Source organism: Orcinus orca, chromosome 12 (genome assembly GCF_937001465.1).
Source record: "Orcinus orca chromosome 12, mOrcOrc1.1, whole genome shotgun sequence".
NCBI lineage: Eukaryota > Metazoa > Chordata > Mammalia > Artiodactyla > Delphinidae > Orcinus > Orcinus orca.
In genome coordinates, this window is record NC_064570.1 from 73,626,983 (window position 1) to 73,650,596 (window position 23,614).

The following is a 23,614-nucleotide window of genomic DNA, read 5'->3' on the forward strand; positions in this document are numbered from 1 at the left end:
ATATATTTTTAACAACATACATAAGGAACATACAATTAATTATCTCAAATGTATAAAAACATGGTAAGGGACAGTTAAAATAGCAGATAATCTTAAAGATAACTAGTTTAGTTTCTTAGAACTTTGGAGTATTGGATAGTGAGTTTTCCATTTGACTATAACTTGAAAAAATGAATTTTAGTCTCTTTTCTCTCAACATGCCTGAGGTCCAGAAAACTATTCAAACTGACTAAAGCCTATACTTTACACACCTATAAATAAGACTTCCTGATTATCAAACAGTGGCTTCCTCACTTTATTCACGTACTTCACAAATAAGTATGAAGAGCTTACCACATGTCAAGTGTAACTCTAGAGTTGCAGATATGTTATGGACCATACCCTCATGAATCATCAAGTGATAAAACAGATGCTCAAACAAGCAGAAATGCATGATGCCATGAAAGCACGGGGTATCTGAGGAAGCCCTGCCCCAAATGAGGGAGGCTGGGAAAGGCTTCCCAGGGAGATGAGATCTGAAGAAAGAGGAGGATTTAAACCATACTTGTTTGTTGTGTTGCTTTGGGAAAACTACTTAGATTAAGTAAGACTCATTAATTTTTTCTGAAAAATAATAGTACCAGTGTCACAAATTACTGTGAGAATTAAATTATATCATGCTTAAAAATCACTTAATATAATGCCTGCCATATAGTAAACACTTAAAAAATTTAGAAAGGCTGAACCTCAAACTCTTTGTTAACAATTATAATTATTTCAGTAATAATCACTATTTTAAATAACCACAAATTAACAGATACTATCTTCTGGACACCTCACTGATGTTTTTAGAAAGATTGGTGTCAACACTAAAAATAAATGAAAAATAATAATATCTGATTGTTTAGAAAGTGGCTGATAAATATGAAGTTGCCATTTTTGTATGTCAAAAATGGTCAAATATTAGCAACTTACCTGGTTCAACCTAAATATTTATGTCATTGTTATTCTCAATGTGAATACTAAGTTTTATCAATATTTTCATGAACCTCAGGAAAGGGCTAATTAATACATACTAGCCCATCTCAAATACTTTGTGGAAAAAAATTTACTCTTGCCAAAAGAGGGCAGAGATATTTAATACAAGCTAAATTCAGACTTTAGAGATCAGCATTACAAATCATTTCACTTCAAAGTGTGACTGAAGTGATAAATCACTCGTGACAAGATAATGTTTAAAAAGAGCTTGCATTTTCCTTGTAAATATGGATTCGACCTGCAAAGTCACTTTCTTGAAAAGAAAATTAGAGACAAACTTAAAGAAATTGCCTTACAATTTTCCTGTGATCAAGTAACTAAAAGAAATTGTTGCCCCCTCGCTCTTCTGAGCCCAACAAGTTCACCTATTTTTGTGACTGCAGGTATGAAAAAGGAAGTTCCACATAAAACTCTCCAAGATACAGAAGAGAATGAGATTCTGAGAGATATATATTTAGTTAATGATAAATTTGTTCCATGATATACGATCAATGGCACATTTCCATGAATGCAAAAAGCAAGGGCCCCTTAGCCACAAAGACAAAATCACTAATGTATGTCACTTCAGTTGAATACTTAATTAGCTTCAAATCATCATCAGTCTAAAACTTAGGTAAATCTTTCCTGTTATAACCGAGTGAAACATTTTGAAGTGTATCTAATCTTTTGAGTAACTGATAATTATGTGAGAGGAAATACTGTGCTAAAAGACCTCAGGATTATGCTTTAGTCCCTCTTGCCACTAGTTTAAGAAGTGCCACTTTCACTTTACTCATATCAACATGTATCCAATGTAAAGTTTCAAATCTATTGCTTTATTTGGAGAAGGTGGTTTTACAGCAATCAAAACCATATTTCATTATGCAGCAGAATTTTCAGAGATGGGGAAGTTAGTGGTGATGCCAAAATCTAGCATGTGGTGCACCCCAACGTTCATAACAGCAGTATTCACAATAACCAATACATGGAAACAACCTAAATGTCCTTTGACAGATGAATGGATAAAGAAGATGTGATATATATGTAATAAAAGAGTGTCATTTGGAGCAACAGGGCTGGACCTAGAGATTATCACACTAAGTGAAGTAAGCCAAACAGAGAAAGACAAATATCATATGATGTTACTTATATGTGGAATCTAAAATATGACACAAATGAACTTATCTACAAAACAGAAACAGACTCAAAGACACACGGAATAGACTTGTGATTACCGGGGCAGGAGGTGGGGGGAATGGGTGGAGTGACAGATTGGGAGTTTGGGATCAGCAGATACAAAGTATTATATAGAAAACAGATTAAAAATCAATGTCCTACTGTATAGAAAAGGGAAGTATATTCAATATCCTGTAATAAACCATAATGGAAAAGAATATGAAAAGGAATATAAATACATGGGTGTGTGTATATATATATAAAACTGAATCACTTTGCTGTGCAACAGAAATTAATGCAACGTCTTAAATCAACTACATTTCAATAAAGTAAACCGTTAAAAAATCTAGCATGTGGAGTGATGCCTGTGAAGAAGGCAGAGTAAAAAAGTCTGAATTCTACCACTGCATTAAATCAAAGAAAAAAGGGCAAAAACTTTCAGAATCAACTTATTTGGAACTCTGGAAATTAACTAAAGACTTGTAGCAACATAGGTAGCACTTATTCAAGGAAAACATCTGGTTTTCAGTAAGAATAGTGAAACTTGTGGCATTTTAACTTACCCCACTCTCATCTCCCTCACCTCAGCTCAGTGGTAGCCTTGAAAATAACAGCCTGCATTCCCAATACTGGAGGGAAAAGAATAAATCTCATTCTCAGAGAATTTCAGTTATTTGTTTTGACCTGTCTGATGGCTCCCTGGAGGAACAACCCAAAACTTGTGTCTTTACTTTGCCTAATTTGAAACTGACCCAGTGCTAAAGTTGCTTCCTGGGGGACATTTGTCAAAAACATTTGTAGGCTGATGTCTTGGTTACTGCTGCCTGAGATAATGGGTGACAGTTGGGACTATCAAAGACTGTTGTATACTAGCCGAGGAGCTTAAAAAGTAAGGCTGAGGAGTGAGATGTACATGGGGGCTTTGAAAAGCTCCAACACACTGCTGCGAATATAGAAGGTCGCACACATGATTAGACCTGTGCAAATGCTCAGGCAAGACCTGAGAAGGTCCTGAGCTTTCATTTCCTGCTAACCTTGAGGCTCTGTGGAAGCAGGAAGGGAAGGCTAAGGCAGAGTTGTAAATGCCCTGGCTAAGCATTGAGAGTAAGAAGGAATTTCCCAACAGAGAGCCAAACTACAAAAATGAGAAGATATTTTGTTTGCTTTTGTCTATAGTCATTTAAGGAAATCTCCGTAAAATCACTAGCTAACAGACTTCAAAGGAGACTTTCACAGCCACATACAACAAAGAAAACAGAATTGACACAATCAGTTTAGAAAAGTCACCAAACAAACAACCACTAAAACAAGCAGCAACAACAATAAATCTGGGGAGAGTTGAGAATCTGATTTCCAGAGTTGCCACATTCTAATATTCAAAATGTCTAGTTTTCAAATAAAAATTAAAAGGTGTGCAATGAAACAGGGAGTATGGATCGTACACAAGAAAAAGGAAAGCACAGAAACCTCCTGAGGAAGCCCAGACACTACTAGACAGAGACTTCAATCAGCTATTCTAAATCTGTTCAGCATGCTAAAGGAAGCCATGTCTCAAGAACTAAAGGAAGTATGAGAGTGATGTCTTATCAAACACAGAACATCAATAGAGATAAAAATTATAAAAAAGGAACTAAATAAAAATGTGGGGGCTGAAAATACAACTGAAGTGGAAAATTCAAGAAGGATGGAGCAGATTTGAGCAAACAGAAAAAAGAATTAATGAACTGTAAAATAAGTCAATTGAGATCATACATTCTGAGGAACAAAAAGAAAGACAAATAAAAAGAAGTGAACAGAGCCTAGGAGACCCGTGGATCACCATCAAGTGAAAAAACATGCATGTCATGGTAATCTTTGAAGGAGAGGAGAGAGAGAAAGAGGTAGAAGAAATATTTTGAGAAAAATAATAAATGAAAACTTCCAAAACTTGATGAAAAACATTTTTTCTGCACTTTCAGGAAGCTCAACAAATTCCAAGTAGGAAAAACTTAAAGAGATCCACACCAAGCACACTGAAATCAAACACTGAAACCCAAGATAAAGAGAGAATCCTGAAAGCAGCAGGAGAGTAGTGACTTATCACATACAAGGAATGCCTAATAAGATTAACATCTGATTTCTCATCAGAAACTGCAGAGGCCAAAAGGCAATGAGGTTACATATTTAAATTACAAAAAAAAAAACAAACCTGCAAAACAAGAATTCTGTATCTGGCAAAACTAGCCTTCAACAGTGAAAGAGAAATTAAAGCATTCCCAAATAAACAAAAATTGTGACAAGTCATTGCTGGCAAGTCATTGCTCAGACTCTAAAGGTAGTCTTTCAGGCTGAAATGAAAGAACTTTAGACAGTAACATGAAGAAATAAAGAACACTAGGAATGGTAACTATACAGATAAAGATAAAAGACAATATAAATGTATATTTGGTTTTTAACTCTTTTTTTCTATCTAGTTTAAAAGAGAACTGCATAAAGCAACAATTTTAAATTGAGATTGATGGTCACACAATGTATAAAGATATAATTTGCAGCAATAACAGCATAAAAGTTGAGGGACAAGTTATATAGAGACAAATTTTTTTTTACTATTGAAATTAATTTGGAATTAATGTGAACTTGAGGGACTTCTCTGGTGGCACAGTGGTTACGAATCCTCCTGCCAATGCAGGGGACACAGGTTTGAACCCTGGTCCAGAAGATCCCACTTGCCACAGAGCAGCTAAGCCCGTACCCCACAACTACTGAGCCTGTACTGAGCCTGCATACTGCAACTACTGAAGCCCATATGCCTAGAGCCCATGCTCCACAATAAGAGAAGCCAACACAACGAGAAGCCCATACACTGCAACGAAGAGTAGCCCCTGCTTGCTGAAACTAGAGAAAGCCCATGCACAGCAATGAAGACCCAACAGAGCCAAAAAATAAATTTAATTAATTTTTTTAAATCTGAACTTGATTGTTATGTATTAATGTGTTAACTATAATCCCCAGAGCAACCAGGAAAAAATTAACAAAAAAATATAGCAAAAGAGATGACAAAGAAATTTTTTTAAGTACAATAGAAAATATCTATATAACACAAAATAAGGCAACAATGGAGAAACTGAGCAACAAAAGACATAAAACACATTGAAAACAAAATCTAGCATATGATCGTGGGAGTGGATGGAAAAGTCATATGGAGAAAATGATTATTGGAAATGAAAGGTCAAGTAATGGACAATCTGGGGGTGTTAGAATTTTTATCCCTGTGGGTGTTAAGGTGGCAGAAAGGATAAGAGGTTTTAGGGAGGAGATGAACGTCCAGGAGCAAAAGTCTCCACTGGGTGAGGAAGAGAGGAGGTGACACCAACAGGGAGGGAGAGAAAATGTTCTAGTCCCAAAGGTTCAGGAGGACAGGCGCCAAAGTTATGGTTGGCAGCAGTGAAAGGAGGTAAGAAGACATACCCCTGATACTGGCCTGTGAGATGAGAGAGAAAAGAAATAAGATAGTGAGAAGGCAACCAGAAATCATAGTCTTCTGGGCTGGACAGGGTGGGTCTCAGTAAAGCGAGTAGGTGACAGAAATAGTCACACACACACAAACACACACTGACCTAAGTCTATTTTCCTCCTCTTTTAGCATTATTCCTACAATGTTTCCTTTTCAATATGCAGCAGTGTTAGGACTTGGGTTCTCTAGGTAATAACTAGTAAGTACCGCATAAGAAGAAACACAAAAACAATGAAATATCATGGACTCCGTTCATTAGCATAGTGTTCTAAGTAGCAAAACTAAAAAAAAAAATTAGCTCTGTTTTAAAACAGACAAAATATTCTCAAGCATACCTATATTAAGACACTAGCTATTGTAGTAAAAACAAAACTATTTGGCAACGATTAGATATTCCATATTCAAAAGACAATCATATCACTTGTAGTTGAAAAAGGGAATCTGAAAAGCAAAATATTTTGGTAGGCTGAATAATCATTCAGAGAAAACTGCAGTTAGATAAGCAAAGGCATTTACTAAAGATGCTAATAATTACATACTACTATTCACTTTCAAAGAGCTAATCTGTTACAAGGCTAAAATTGTGCAAGAGAAAAGATAGGGATATTCAAACGAAAGGGCTCCGTTGCACTGTTGCAGTACTGAAGCATTTAAATGCTGTTTGCTCCAGTTTCTGTTCCTGGCAGCTCCTACACATAAATAACATCAAATCAGAAAGGAATTTTGTTTATTTTCCCAATGAATTATTCAAATTCCAGAACAATCCACATATCCTAATGTGTTCTATTCACATTTTGAAACAGCACCTTCTCCTCATTCTCTGAATTTTATCACCTTAATGAACAGTTAAAATCACAGACTAGGAGAATGACAATTACTATATACGTAACCTTGGCTTAGTTTCTTAGCTTCCCTGTAACTCAGCTTCCTTATATGTAACATGCAGAAAATAATACAGTTGGCCCTCCATATCAGCAAGTTCTACACCCATAAATATGGAAAGCCCACTGAGCATTTTACAAAGGGTCTTGAGCGTCTGTGGATTTTGGTATCTGCAGAGGTGCTGAAAACCCCTTTCCATACTGAGGGACAACTGTATTATCTATCTCATAATATTGGGCTAAAACTAAATTATGTAATACATATAAAATATTTTGCAAAGTTCTCACACGTCAAGCATCAAATGTTAGCTGATATTGTTTAACAGACAAATACTTTTATTTATTTTCTATTTTCTATTAAAAGTAATAAATGCACATAGCTAAAAAAACACCTTTTTTTAATACTCTTTCCTATATCTAGACTAATTCCCCAAAAGCAACACTCTAGGCCAATGATAAAAGCTCAAGACTTAGTGAATTTAACTTGTATAATTTTGTCTGATAGAGAATATTACCAATTTTAGTCCAGTGCAAAAGATAATCCTAAAGGATACAATTTATTGGCCTGTAGGACATTAAGCAATTTTGTATTGACTCAGCATCTTATCCTAATATTTCTTTCTTCAATTGCCTAGCAATATTTAGCTCAAACGCTCTTTGAACTTGTCACACCACCTTACTAGTTCCCTCTTCAATTAATGAGTTGAATAATATATTTGACATGCCTTCATTTTATTGTTGTATGAGAGACATTCTTTTTAAAAATTACACTTTAACACAACTAATCCTAATTTTTTAACTGTTTTCTCCAGTGGTACTCAATGTATGTAAAAATTATTCTAGTGCAACTTCACAATTGATTAGATTTAGATATCTGAGGACAGATTTCTTTATCTAAGGACTTCCTGCTGCGATTGATGAGGAGTCAGTCTCTGTAGGCCAGCAGCTTTTAATATATTTCTGATGACATAATATTTTAATTCCTTTCTGACTGTTACAACATTTAAGTAATAAAATAATTTTATTTTTGGTTTCTTCAGCTTAAAAAAGTATCATTTGATCATTTTACAAGAGGAGACTATTTGGACCATGCCTTACCTTTCCATATATTCTCATTATCTTTAATGAACATCAGTTTGAATAGGATGTGTATAAGGTGATTTTGTGTGTGTGTGTGTGTGTGTGTGTGTGTGTGTGTGTGTGTGTGTGTTTTAATGCCTTTCATTATTGGGGGAGAAATTCTCAGCTATGATCTCCTCATATATCTTCTTCTGCCCCATTATCTTTCTTGGACTCCAGTACTAAAGAGAGTTTGGTATTGTTTCATACCTCATGAATGCTCTTTTTTTCTTTTAATGTATTTTCTCTTTGTTTTCATTTCAATAATTTCTGTCAACCTGTCTTCAAGTTCATCAGTTTTTTTTCCTGTACTGTATTGAATTTTTTAATAAATACATCTCCAGAATTCTTCCTGATATTCTGTGTTTTGAAATTTCTGTTATTCCTATTTGCCTCTTTTTATATTTTGTATTTCGCTGCTGAAATTCTCTGTCTATGAATTTGCTTATCCTTTTCCACCAGATATTTAACATGCCATTCAGTTATTTTAAATTCCTTAAGAGTTCATACATGTGGGTCATTTCTGTGTCTAGTTCTGTTGATTGTTTATTTCTTGAAAAGTTGGGGCTTTTTTCCCATTCTTTTTGAGTGTGTCAATTTTTATTTTTTTTTAATTGAATGCGGTTTTTAGTTCATTGTGTTAAGGAGAGTAGAGACTGAGTTAAGTGATATTTATGCATCAGTATGTCTCTTCTGTCTTCTTCTGTGGGATATCCACTACCTATACTTTTAAAATACGAGCTTCCGGGCTTCCCTGGTGGCGTAGTGGTTGAGAGTCCACCTGCCGATGCAGGGGACACAGATTCGTGCCCCGGTCCGGGAAGATCCCACATGCCGTGGAGCGGCTGGGCCCGTGAGCCATCACCGCTGAGCCTGCACGTCCGGAGCCTGTGCTCCGCAACGGGAGAGGCCTCTCAACAGTGAGAGGCCCGCGTACCGCAAAAAAAAAAAATATATATATATATATATATGAGCTTCCTGATACCTACTATCATATTTACAAGTAAAATTTAATTTGAGGAATCACTTGTTTCAGACTTAGAACTATTCTACTTCTCTTGAAACATCACTCATGATGCTATTATTATCTTTTCGTTTTTTAGCCTGCATTGAATTGCCAGAACCCATTAAATATTTTCTTTTCTTAAGTTCTCTGTATAAATTTAAATCCATTTTTGTTTCCACGTGAAAATAAGTCATCAGCAATATGCTCATGATGAATATTTCCAGACACTACACAGGAAGTATTCACCAAGTATAATTCAACTCCAGTATAACGTCATCTTACACATAAATGAATAGTTCCAAGAAGGTTAAATAAATGAAGTCAATTTGGCAATGTTCCTTTTTGAAGTCAGTGAATCATGAAAAATCTTAATCTAATATTTCTTTTCAAAGTATTCTATTGCCCATTATTTATAGAAGATTTAAGATATCTATGTTAAAGAGGGAAAAAATCAAATATAAAGATTTTGAACCATTTAGAAATTGATTAGGACATGGGACAATTTGATTTTTTTTTCTTTTTTTTTTTTCTTTTTTTTTGCGGTACGCGGGCCTCTCACTGTTGTGGCCTCTCCCGTTGCCAGAGCACAGGCTCCAGACACGCAGGCTCAGCGGCCATGGCTCTCGGGCCCAGCCGCTCCACAGCATGTGGGATCTTCCCGGACCGGGGCACGAACCCGTGTCCCCTGCATCGGCAGGTGGATTCTCAACCCCTGCGCCACCAGGGAAGCCAGACAATTTGATTTAATTCGGTAATCATTGACACCCCAAAATAATGTAAATAGAAACTACAAAAATATCTCAAACTCATGTGATTTTCATTCTATGGCACTAAAAAATTAGAATAGAATATAAGAATTAAATTGGATAAACTACCTAGAAAAATTATCTGTATAAATATAAACTAAACAGTATTGTTTAGTTGCCAGATAACACATAGGTCACCCAGTTGACTTTCAGATAAACAACAAATAATGTTTTAGTATACATATGCCCCCAAAATTACAAGGACAATACATTTTGTATGAAAAAAAAAAGGCTAATTGAGTAGGAATGAAACCATATAAAAGGGAATATATACATAAGAATTATAGTAAGACAGATTTGAGTTCTGTCCTTATCTAACTACAAACTCTTGGGTGCATCCTTCAATATTCTCTTTATATTAAGACTGTATCTATCATACTCAAGAAGTCTCAGTGAATGGAATTGGACAAGGCAACATATTATAGGACTTTAGATTCACCTATATGTTAAATGAAGCTCTGCGCCTCGTATTGTGCCTGATACATAATTAATGCTCAATAATAGATAGTACTATTATATATTTAACTTAAGATGTGCGTGTTTGTGGGAAAGAGAGAGAGACTGACTTAACCTACAAATACTCCCCACTAAAATACTGATGCAAACCCTAAGTCAAGGGGATGCAAAATGCTACAGTCATTCTGAAAACCACTTTGGAAGTATCTCAAAAATGTAAATATACATTTACCAAGTGACCAGCCATCCCACTCCTACATATTTACCCCAAAGCAATAAAGATGCAGGTTTATACAAAAACCTGTACATGAAGTTTTATTGCAGCTCTATTCATAATAAGCAAAACCTAGAAACAAATGTTTTTCAACGGGCAAATGGATAAACAAATTGTGGTAAATCAACACAATTCCACTGAAAACTACTGAGCAAAAGACTGAACTATTGCTATACTCAACCACTTAGATCAATCTCAAGGAAATGTTTCAGAAGTTTATATACTGTATGATATATATTTCTATTACTTTCTCAAAAATACAAATTTATAGTGACAAAGCACTGATTAATAGCTGACAGAATTTGGGGTTGTAAGGAGGCTGCAACTAAAAAGAAATAGCTTGAAGGCTTTGGGGGGTTTACAGGAACTGTCTGTATCCTGATTTTGGTATTGGCTATTCATATTTGTAAACGTGTTAAAATTTATAGAGCTGTACACCAAAAAAAAGTCAATGTACTGTGTTAATTTTTAAAATAGTATTAAAAATGAATAAGTACATAAGTGGTCTAGACATTCCAATTAAAAAGCAAAGATTTGGGGGACTTCCCTGGTGGTCCAGTGGTTAGGACTCCATGCTTCCACTGCAGGGGACATGGGTTTGATCCATCCCTGCTCAGGGAACTAATATCCCGCATGCAAAAAAAAAAAAAATTAAAACTTTCAAATTTTGTTGACTAAATATAGAGCTGTATTTATGGAAAATGTATAACATTAAATGCTTATTCAGAAAAAGTAGGAAGGTCTAATATCAAAGACTGATAAAATTAGAAAATTTAAAGCAGATGAAACCCAAAGTAAATAGAAATAAAGAATAATAAAAAGAAAAGAGCATCAATCAATGAAATAGAAAACAAAAAACAATACATAATAAAAATCAAAATCCAAAACATTATTAGAAAAGATCAATATATTAATAATTGATCTATCTATGTCTATACTTAGAGACAGAAATAGAGACAGAGGTGAAGGGGGAGAGAGAGCATAAAAATTACCAATATCAGGCATGAAAACTGGAACTCTGACTCTGGTCCTATTAATATTTCAAAGATATTAAGGAAATTTTATCAATAAATTATGCCAATAAGTTTGATGGAATGGGCAAACTTCTTGAAAGATACAAATGATCAAAACTGACACAGGAAGAAACAGAATATCAGAATATTCATCTATCTTTAAATATTCAATTTTTAATTAAAAGCTTTCTAACAAAGAAAACTACAGGTCCAGTCACTTCACTCGTGAATTCTATCAAACATTTAGGAAAGAAAGAACACCAAGCCTCTAAAATCTCTTTCATAATAGAGATAAGGGAATACTTCCCAAATAATTTTATGAGGCATCATTACCCTGATATCAAGACTGATCAAGGACATGATAAAAGAAAGGATAGACTTCATAAACATCATACTAAAAATTAAAAGAGAGAAAGTGATAGATACTCATGAACATAGATAGAAACATTCCTAGCAAAACATCACCAAATTAAATCTAGCAATATATAGGAAAGAACATCATTACAAACTAGGGTTACTTGGCAATGAAAAGAAATAATAACATGTGTATTATATAGAGAGAAGTAAAACTATTGATTTTCAAAGGAAATGATATGCACATAAAAACTAAGGAATATACAACAAAAAGCTGCTAGTGCTAACAAGTGAATTTATCAAGAAAACAGAATACAAGTTCAGTGCACACAACAATAATTATTTTTCTATATACTAGACATAAACAATTGGAAAGTAAAATAAAAACTGGTATTTTATAATAGCATCAAAAATACCTAAAATACTTAGCGATAAACTTAATAAAAATTGTGCAAACTTCCACACAAACTATATAACATTGTTGAAAGTTATTAAAGACCTAAATAAATGAAGCAGTAGACTATGTTAATGAATTGAAAAAGTCAATATTATTAAGTTGTCAATTTTCTCCAATTTGATCTATAAATTTCAAACAAAATCCCAGCAAGTACTGTAAAAATTCACAAGCCGAATTTAATATTCAAGTGAAAGAAAAATCTAAACACCCAAAACAACTTTGAAAAATAACAAAACTGGAAGACTTATAATACCCAATAAATCTATAGAAGTCAAGACAGTGTGGTACTAACATACAGACAGATACATAGTCAATGAGACAGGATTTAAAGTAAAAATAAACACAGACACACACACACATCAGTTTATTGTCAACAAAGGAATTAAATTAATTTAAAGTGAGAGGATAATCTTCTCAATAAATGGTGCTGGAAAATCTATCATCTGTCCAAATGAAAAAAAGTGAATGGCAATTCTTACCTCTCACCATGCACAAAATCTAGCATGGACTCAATCATACACCTAATCCTAAACCTAAAACTATAACCAAAGGAGAAAAATCTTTGTGATATTTGAGGAGTCAGAGACTTCTTAGACAAGACACCAAAAATTCTAGCAACAAAATAACAAAATTCATACAGACTTTTTCAAAGTGAAAATATTCTGTTCTTCAAAATAAAAGAGCAAATCCTAATTTGGAGAAAATATTTGGTATCCAGAGTATAAGAACTTTAAAACTTATTAATAAGACCCCCCCCCAGAAAAAAAAAACAGAAAAAAATGAACAACACATTTCAACAGATATTTCACAGACAAAAAGATATAAATCTTAAATATGTACATGAAAAAATTCTCAATATTATTAATCATCAGGAAAATGTAAATTAAAACCATAATGATATACCACTACACACTCACTAAAAAGGCTAAAATTAAAAAGACCAACAAGTGTTGACAAGGATGTGGAAAAATAAGAAATTTCAAGCATTGCTAGTGGAATATAAAATTGTATTACCACTTCAGAAAACCACTGCTGAGAGTTTAGGTAAACAACCCCATGATATTGCTGCCTTGGCATCCATTCTGTGTGATCAAGCAGCCTGCAGGGGCTTTGAACTGACCCTACACTCTCCCCCAAACTCATGCTCTAGATAATAGCCCAGAGAAATACAAGTTCCTGATATGACTCCCCCAGTGGCCCTGTGCTAAACAGTCTCCTCCCACCTCCCAGGGCCTTTCCTCCTGTACACTTTTAGATAAGACCCCCAAAAAGCTTACCAAAACCCTGATCTTTTTGGTTTGAATTAATCTATCTGATCTTAGCCCAGGAATCCCAAAGCACTCCATCCAGGAACCTAATAATGGCATATGCCCCAGGCACTGTCACTTTCTCTGCCTAGATCCTGCCCGACCACCCTACATGGCCTTTGGAAGCAGGCCCTGTACTTGCTCCAGGACCTGTGAGTAACAAAGTTCTCTATTTCAATTTCCTTGTGGTCTTTTGTTCAGAAGGCTTACTATCTGACTCCCTGGGGCTCAACTTAACAAATGTTAATCCAACAAAGTCACAACAACCTTGTACATGATTTTTTTAAATAATGTTAAATATTATGATAGATCTCCAGGCTAGGACTATATAGCCTTCCTAGGAATTACTCAAAAAAAAAAATGAAGACCTATGTCCACACAAAGACTTGTACTCAAATGTTCAAGGCAACTTTATGTATAATAGTCCCAAACTGGGAACTTCCCAAATGCCCATCAAAACATGAATGGAATGCATGCTTGCAGTAGACAAAATACGGGGTTAATTGTGCACACTGTCTTGATGTCTCCTAAATGCAGCCTCATCAAGAAACAGCAAACTTATTGACTGAACCTGAGGGAACAAAAGTTTCACCACTTGCAAATAAAGACTGTGAGCAATAAAATGGCACTTATCAGTCCAAATACAAATAACAGCCTGAGGCTCTTCATTTTATCTCAAACATAAGTCCCCATGGGAATTTCTAATGTGTAGACCAAATTATGGCAATAACCAATGAAGAGGAAAATGCCATGAAGTATGATCAATAAGGGTTTATGTGAAGGCAGTGATGCTGATGGCTAGAAAAATCCATGGATGTCCAGGAGTAGTAAAAGAAAGCGACCCAATCTAGTATACCTCTTTGTGAAGATTTAGCTATCATCGATCTGATCATATAAATTGACAGTTTCTTCTGTTAATTCTCAAGCATCTTTATTCAATGTGAGCAACCCAAAATATAACATGATGTCACAAAAAGACCAAAAAAAGTGTTTTACATCTCATTAAGTGATCATAAAAAAACAGTTCACTCTTTTGAACTCTACATATGATTAATTCTCTCCACAGGAAATAACTCGTATAATTTTCACCTATTCAAAACAGCTACTACATATCATACATTTTCTAAAACTTATTTTACAAATTGATTTTCACGAAAAGGAGAGTAATTGCTGGGGAACTGCCATGTTCCCAGAAATGGCAGATAAGAGAAGGGAAACCAAGTCAATTGAATTATTCTTGCTTTTCTGAGCCATAGTCAGAGTCTCAGTCTATTCACCAGAGTCATGATAAACTAGTTCATCTAACATCAATCTATTAAATAATTTCTCCACTAAAATAAATTTGCCAGGTATAACCCAGTGTGATATCTCCAATGAGGAAAGGAAATGCTGATTCCGAAGTAGCTGGTAGAAAGTATAAACACAGTCCAGTCGGGCAACGCTGGCAGTCCCTTTGCCCTCACAGTCGTAGTGATGAATGAAGGAGGGAACTAAAAATAACTGCACCACAGTTGGTAAGAAGAGGAGCAACAGCACCTGATTTTCTGCAACCCTTTTTGTGGATGCTAACCTGTATATGGCAGAATGAGAAAACTGATGCAACTTAAAAGATGAGGCAGTGTTCAGAAAACTCTAGATATTAAAGAGTAGCATAATAAGCATGGATGACTTGTCCCTAGCTACTGGCTAAGATTTTAAATTCCAGGAGCTTAGGAAACCCAGCCAAAGGATGTAGTCTTTCTTCATTGTCTGTGACAAGATCGTGCAGCTGTTCCAAACACAGCACATATCACATGACCAGTGTGTAGAATCCTATCTTGGCAACATACCATGGTGTGAAATGTTACAACTTTGACATAGCAGTCAAGAAAAATATGAAATTAAATGAAATGTATAAAAACAAGCTTGTGCAAGCATGGGAACAGTTTTTGAAAAAATTAGAGTCTTACTCCATAACCTACTCAGGCCAAAAAAGAGTCAAACCATTTGAAGCTGGTTCCATTGTGACCACAATTTCAATGACAGTCCTACTCACTAAATTGTCTACTTGTTGCTTCCTCTCTCCTCCACTTTTCTGCTCTTATTTGCCCATAGATATAGACACTATATTGTCAGGACAATCTTGTTCTTTAGGGGGTTAAAAAAGACCTTAATGGCATTTTTCTCTTTATGATAAAAAAAAAAATCTTGTGAATTCAAATAAAGATTGAAATAAATGTAACTATTGCTTGAGGGCCTATTACTAATTATATAAGTGCTGGATACTATGAGCAGGGTTGTACATAGTTTGTGCAGTTGGGCATGTTGGTACCCAGCCAAAGTGCAAGTGGAGGCTGAAATCTTCCCCCAGGATGAAGAGCCTCCTTCCTCTAATTTGTCTGTCCACTGATGGTGCCTATTTGCAATTTGTCTGCTGAAGGTGATTCTGGCAGTGGCACAGCTAGAAGAAGGACCTCAGTCCTGGTTTTCCTTGAAAAAGGAATTCAGCAAAGAGACCAAGATTGTGAAATAGAGACCGCATTTATTAGAAGCAAAGTACATGTGGAAGAGCACATGGGCAAAACTAGGAGCGAGTTGAGCACAACAGGGGTGGCTTAAGTTCCTTACATGGGGGCAGTTTTCGAAGTTGTCTCTGACCAATCACCTGAGGACCTCTTCTGTGCATGCTTTGGGCTGGGAAATCCCCTTGACTACAAGAATGAGAAAATTATGGTTGCTTTGTCTTTTACCCAATAAGGCCCAACGCTCCTGCTGGTATCTCAAAGTGTCAGCAGGAGACCACTTGCAGCTGCTCAGCCTGGGGCCTATCTATCTCCTACATCAAAGGGCGTGTCTTCTATTAAGTCACACAAACATAGTGGTATCCAAGCAAGGATCCCAAATATGATAAGAAACTAATCAAATGTAGAAACAAAACAAAACCAAAAACCAAAAACTTGACAGGTTTATAAGGGCCAAGGAAATAAAAAAGAACTGAAAGTGGAGAGTACTGTTTTTATAAAAGGCCCAGAAGGCTGGACCTTGAAGTAAGAGCAAGATTGGGTATCTGGAGAGAAAGTTGTAGGTCAGTATCATGGGGCATTGGAGTTAGATGGGACCCCAGTGAGCATATCCGCAAGAGCTACATCAGTCATTCAAATTTGCGTTAGATTACAGCTGTGCTCAGCAACTGAGAAGATACATGTTCCTGTCCCTGTACTTTTATTGCTACAGAAAACTCTTCAAAATTTTTAAGAAAGATATCCCAAAAAAGAGGAAGAATTTTTATATGTTTAACTGAAAATACATTTCTGCTCTGAATTTTGCCTCAGAAGAGTACAACAATTCAGGGTTTTATAAAAATAAAAACTGTCAAAGAAAAGAATGAGTTGATTGGTTGTTTGGGAGGAAAAGTACTGATTCCATTGAAGAGTCACATGTACATGTTGTAGAAAAAGATTAAGTAAGGTAATCACAGAGGATGGAAAAAGATATAAAAGATGTAGGCCATGAAGATTTGCCTAAAAATCAAGTGAATGATTTTTAAGGTGAGGAAATCATGCATCTTTTAATGTGGGAAAATGCATCTTTTTCTTTACATAGATGTAGTACTTTAAAATAGCTTTCAAATAACAAATCTCACAATAATGACAGGGATTGCTACATTTCTTCTATTTTAATAACTCAAAGCCATGTTGATCACACCAGTTAAGTTCATCCATATAAGAGGTACCTTATTCATTTTCTTCCATGCCTCTTACCCTTTCATGACCATTACTGACTCCCTTTCTTTTCAGTGTCTTCATTTTCTGCTTGCCCTTCACCATATTTCTCCCTCCCTAATGTCCTAACTCACTTCCTAACAACCAATAGTGTGAAAAGTCAGTACAATGTCTTTATTATACTCAAATATGTGTAGAAATGAGGTCAACTATTTCTGTGCTCACTGGATTTCTTTGTTATAAACCTACACATTCAAAGTTCTAAAGTGTAGCCAGATTGGAACAGATCCAAAGGAATCAACCAGGAACAAAAGAACAATATAAATGAACAATATAAATGAAGCCTCTTGAGGAAAAGAAGTGTTCCTCCAAGGCCATGCATATGCTGCTGCTTTCTCTACCTACGACATCACTCTCCCATGACACGTGCTATTCAGCAGGCTTTCCTAGAAGTCATCCTCTAACTTGGTGTCATCCCCTCTGCAAAGCCTGCCCCGACTTCTTACTCTGGGGGCTCTCACAGCAGTCCATTTAACTAACTGTTAAAGCATTTACCATGAATCCTTGGTAAAAGAGGATCAGGTCTACCCACCTCATCTACGTTGAAAACCTGGTAGAAACAGGACGAAGGAGGGAGAGAATAAAAGGAAAGGAGAAAGAAAAAGAAAAGGAAGGGGAAATGAAAAGAGAAGGAAAAAAGGCAATATGTTTAATTCTGAAGGAGAGAAGCTATTAAAAATATAATAGCTTTATTGAGACATATGAAGAACTGTCACATAAAAAAGAAGCCTCATTCTACATGGTTTAGCAAGAAGACCAGTGACCAGTGATAATAAGATTCAGACAGGCAGTTGCTGACACACCATAAGAACAAATTTTATGAAATTGTAGTTGTCTGAAATAGGATAAACTACTATGTTCTTTGTCTCTGGGTATATCCATAAAAAGCCTGGAAAATTACTTTCAAGAGATGTTGTTGGGGGACGAGGGGAAGATGGCGGAAGAGTAAGACGCAGAGATCACCTTCCTCCCCACAGATACACCAGAAATACATCTACACGTGGAACAACTCCTACAGAACAACTACTGAACGCTGGCAGAAGACCTCAGACCTCCCAAAAGGCAAGAAACCCCCCACGTACCTGGTTAGGGCAAAGGAAAAAAGAATAAACAGAGATAAAAGGATAGGGACGGGACCTGCACCAGTGGGAGGGAGCTGTGAAGAAGGAAAGGTTTCCAAACACTAGAAGCCCCTTCACGGGCGGAGACTGCGGGTGGCGGAGGGGGAAAGCTTCGGAGCCGCGGAGGAGAGCACAGCCACAGGAGTGCGGAGGGCAAAGCGGGGAGATTCCCGCCCAGAGAATCGGTGCCGACCGGCACTCACCAGCCCGAGAGGCTTGTCTGCTCACCCGCCGGGGCGGGCGGGGCTGCGAGCTGAGGCTCGAGCTTCGGTCAGAGCGCAGGGAGAGGACTGGGGTTGGCGGCGTGAGCACAGCCTGCAGAGGTTAGTGCACCACGGCTAGCCGGGAGGGAGTCCGGGGAAAAGTCTGGACTTGCCGAAGATGCTAGAGACTTTTTCCTTACCTCTTTGTTTCCTGGTGTGCGGGGGGAGGGGATGAAGAGCGCTGCTTAAAGGAGCTCCAGCGACGGGCGCGAGCCGAAGCTAAAAGCGTGGACCCCAGAAACAGGCATGAGATGCTAACGCTGCTGCTGCCGCCACCAAGAAGCCTGTGTGCGAGCACAGGTCACTATCCACACCCCGCTTCCGGGGCGCCTGTGCAGCCCGCCACTGCCAGGGTCCTGGGATCCAGGGACAACTTCCCCGGGAGAACTCACTGCGCGCCTCAGGCTGCTGCAACGTCACGCTGGCGTCTGCCGCCGCAGGCCCGCCCCTCACGCCGTGCCCCTCCCTCCCCCGGCCTGAGGGAGCCAGAGCCCTCGAATCAGCTGCTCCTTTAACCCCATCCTGTCTGAGTGAAGAACAGACGCCCTCAGGCGACCTACAATCAGAGGCGGGGCCAAATCCAAAGCTGAGCCCCGGCAGCTGTGCGAACAAAGAAGAGAAAGGGAAATTGCTCTCAGCAGCCTCAGGAGCAGCGGATTAAAGCTCCACAATCAACTTGATGTACCTGCATCTGTGGAATACCTGAATAGACAACCAATCATCCCAAATTAAGGAGGTAAACTTTGAGAGCAAGATTTATGATTTTTTCCCCTTTTCCTCTTTTTGTGAGTGTGTATGTGTATGCTTCTGTGTGAGATTTTGTCTGTATAGCTTTGCTTTCACCATTTGTCCTAAGGTTCTATACGTCCGTTTTTTTTTTCTTTAAAAAAATTTTTTTCTTAATAATTATTTTTTATTTTAATAACTTTATCTTTATTTTTTAATCTTCTTTCTTTCTTTCCTTCCTTCCCTCCCTCCCCTCTACATCCGTCTTTCTTTCTTTCTTTCTTTCTTTACTTTTGCTCCCTTTTATTCTGAGCCATGTGGATGAAAGGCTCTTGGTGCTGCAGCCAGGAGTCAGTGCTCTGCCACTGAGGTGGGAGAGCCAACTTCAGGACACTGGTGCACAAGAGACCTCCCAGCTCCACATAATATCAAATGGCGAAAATCTCCCAGAGATCTCCATCTCAACACCAGCACCCAGCTTCACTCAACGACCAGCAGGCTACAGTGCTGGACACCCTATGCCAAACAACTAGCAAGACAGGAACATAACCCCACCCATTAGCAGAGAGGCTGCCTAAAATCATAATAAGTCCACAGACACCCCCAAACACACCACCAGACGTGGACCTGCCCACCAGAAAGACAAGATCCAGCCTCATCCACCAGAACACAGGCACTAGTCCCCTCCACCAGGAAGCCTACACAACCCACTGAACCAACGTTAGCCACTGGGGACAGACACCAAGCAAAACGGGAACTACGAACCTGCAGCCTGCAAAAAGGAGACCCAAAAACAGTAAGATAAGCAAAATGAGAAGACAGAAAAACACACAGCAGATGAAGGAGCAAGATAAAAACCCACCAGACTTAACAAATGAAGAGGAAATAGGCAGTCTACCTGAAAAAGAATTCAGAATAATGATAGTAAAGATGATCCAAAATCTTGGAAATAGAATAGACAAAATGCAAGAAACGTTTAACAAGGACCTAGAAGAACTAAAGATGAAACAAGCAACGATGAACAACACAATAAATGAAATTAAAAGTACTCTAGATGTGATCAATAGCAGAATAACTGAGGCAGAAGAACGGATAAGTGACCTGGAAGATAAAATAGTGGAAATAACTATGGGCAGAGTAGAATAAAGAAAAAAGAATGAAAAGAACCGAGGACACTCTCAGAGACCTCTGGGACAACATTAAACGCACCAACATTCAATTTATAGGGTTCCCAGAAGAAGAAGAGAAAAAGAAAGGGACTGAGAAAATATTTGAAGAGATTATAGTTGAAAACTTCCCTAATATGGGAAAGGAAATAGTTAATCAACTCCAGGAAGCACAGAAAGTCCCATACAGGATAAATCCAAGAAGAAATATGCCAAGACACATACTAATCAAACTGTCAAAAATTAAATACAAAGAAAACATATTAAAAGCAGCAAGGGAAAAACAACAAATAACACACAAAGGAATCCCCATAAGGTTAACAGCTGATCCTTCAGCAGAAACTCTGCAAGCCCGAAGGGACTGGCAGGACATATTTAAAGTGATGTAGAGAAAAACCTGTAACCAAGATTACTCTACCCAGCAAGGATCTCATTCATATTTGATGGAGAAATTAAAACCTTTACAGACAAGCAAAAGCTGAGAGAGTTCAGCACCACCAAACCAGCTTTACCACAAATGCTAAAGGAACTTCTCTAAGCAAGAAACACAAGAGAAGGAAAACACCTACAATAACAAACCCAAAACAATTAAGAAAATGGGAATAGGAACATACATATCGATAATTACCTTAAATGTAAATGGACTAAATGCTCCCACCAAAAGACACAGATTGGCTGAATGGATACAAAAACAAGACCTATATATATGCTGTCTACAGGAGACCCACTTCAGACCTAGAGACACATACAGACTGAAAGTGAGGGCATGGAAAAAGATATTCCATGCAAATGGAAGCCAAAAGAAAGCTGGAGTAGCAATTCTCGTATCAGACAAAATAGACTTTAAAATAAAGACAATTAGAAGAGACAAAGAAGGACACTACATAATGATCAAGGGATCGATCCAAGAAGAAGATATAACAATTGTAAATATTTATGTACCCAACATAGGAGCACCTCAATACATAAGGCAAATACCAACAGCCATAAAAGGGGAAATCGACAGTAACACACTCATAGTAGGGGACTTTAACACCCCACTTTCACCAATGGACAGATCATCCAAAATGAAAATACATAAGGAAACACAAGCTTTAAATGATACATTAAACAAGATGGACTTAACTGATATTTGCAAATGAAGCAACTGACAAAGGATTAATCTCCAAAATTTATAAGCAGCTCATGTAGCTCAATAACAAAGAAACAAACAACCCAATCCAAAAATGGGCAGAAGACCTAAATACATATTTCTCCAAAGAAGATATACAGATTGCCAACAAACACATGAAAGAATGCTCAACATCATTAATCATTAGAGAAATGCAAATCAAAACTGCAATGAGATATCATCTCACACCAGTCAGAATGGCCATCATCAAAAAATCTAGAAACAATAAATGCTGGAGAGGGTGTGGAGAAAAGGGAACACTCTTGCACTGCTGGTGGGAATGTGAATTGGTACAGCCACTATGGAGAACAGTATGGAGGTACCTTAAAATACTACAAATAGAACTACCATATGACCCAGCAATCCCACTACTGGGCATATACCCTGAGAAAACCATAATTCAAAGAGTCATGTACCAAAATGTTCATTGCACCTCTATTTACAATAGCCCGGAGACGGAAACAACCTAAGTGTCCATCATGGGATGAATGGATAAAGAAGATGTGGCACATATATACCATGGAATATTACTCAGCCATAAAAAGAAACGAAATTGAGCTATTTGTAGTGTGGTGGATGGACCTAGAGTCTTTCATACAGAGTGAAGTAAGTCTGAAAGAGAAAGACAAATACCGTATGCTAACACATGTATATGGAATTTAAGAAAAAAATGTCATGAAGAACCTAGACGTAATACAGGAATAAAGACACAGACCTACTAGAGAATGGACTTGAGGATATGGGGAGGGGGAAGGGTAAGCTGTGACAAAACAAGAGAGTGGCATGGACATATATACACTACCAAACGTAAGATAGATAGCTAGTGGGAGCATAGCACAGGGAGATCAGCTCGGTGCTTTATGACCGCTTGGAGGGGTGGGATAGGGAGGGTGGGAGGGAGGGAGACGCAAGAGGGAAGAGATATGGGAACATATGTATATGTATAACTGATTCACTTTGTTATAAAGCAGAAACTAACACACCATTGTAAAGCAATTATACTCCAATAAAGATGTAAAAAAAAAAAAAGATGTTGTTGTGAGATTTATATAGTGGATAATGGTTGGACCAGATTAACACTGAAGATACTTTCAAGCTTGGATTATATTCTTTTGCTGAACTTCAACATCTTCAGATGAGGTACTGCATTGATTAAGGCTATGTATTTTTTTCCCTCTGTCTCTGTCTCTCTCTTTTTTTAAGTTATTGAGCCCTGCACAAAGGGTAATATTTTCAACAAATATTTATTTTACAAATCTGCAAAGATTTGGAAGACCAAAAAACATTTCATGAAGTCCTTATGGTAAGTTATCACATTACACAGATTGACATCTGAAAACAGTTTTAAAAAGTACAAGGCAATGAGACATACCGCAAGCCAATATTTTTTATGCCTACTGTACATGAGTAAAAAAGAATTTCAAAATATATAAACCATATTTCACAGAAAAATATTTGTGATGCATAAACAAAAGCTATGAGTAGACTACATACAAATAATTATGATAATTTCTAAATATAGGCATTACACATTTATATCGTGTGTTTAGCTTGTTACATGTGGGTATATCTAGATTGTGTTGTGTTGATCAAAAGTTGTGTGACTTTTTTTGCCAATATTTGGAAACTGGAAAAACTTAAAGTGAATTTTTCCATTATTTATTAAGCCCATATGAATTTCAAGGATTATTTATGAGCACAGTTTGATACATTTATAAGGTTCCCAGCGATGGATTTGTTTATAAAAGTATGTTAATGCCTAGAAAATGTACTCAAACAAAATTTTCATGTGAACTTTTCCATCAAAAGGAACACTAATTCTGAATCTATCCTAACGACTTGGATTCCAGTCCCTCTTTGGCCAGGTTTCCTTAATGGGTTAGCCATTTCCTGAGCACCCGCTCCATGCCAGGGATTTTACATGTGTACCAAGGAAGCCCTGGCTGAGTTCATGCCGTAAGAAATTTCTTTTTCAATTGAGAGAAAACTAATTAGGAACTGGACTGGGCTTGATGTAGCCCCATGTGAACTAGACATCTGATGTCCCACAGATGGTCTTACTTAACAC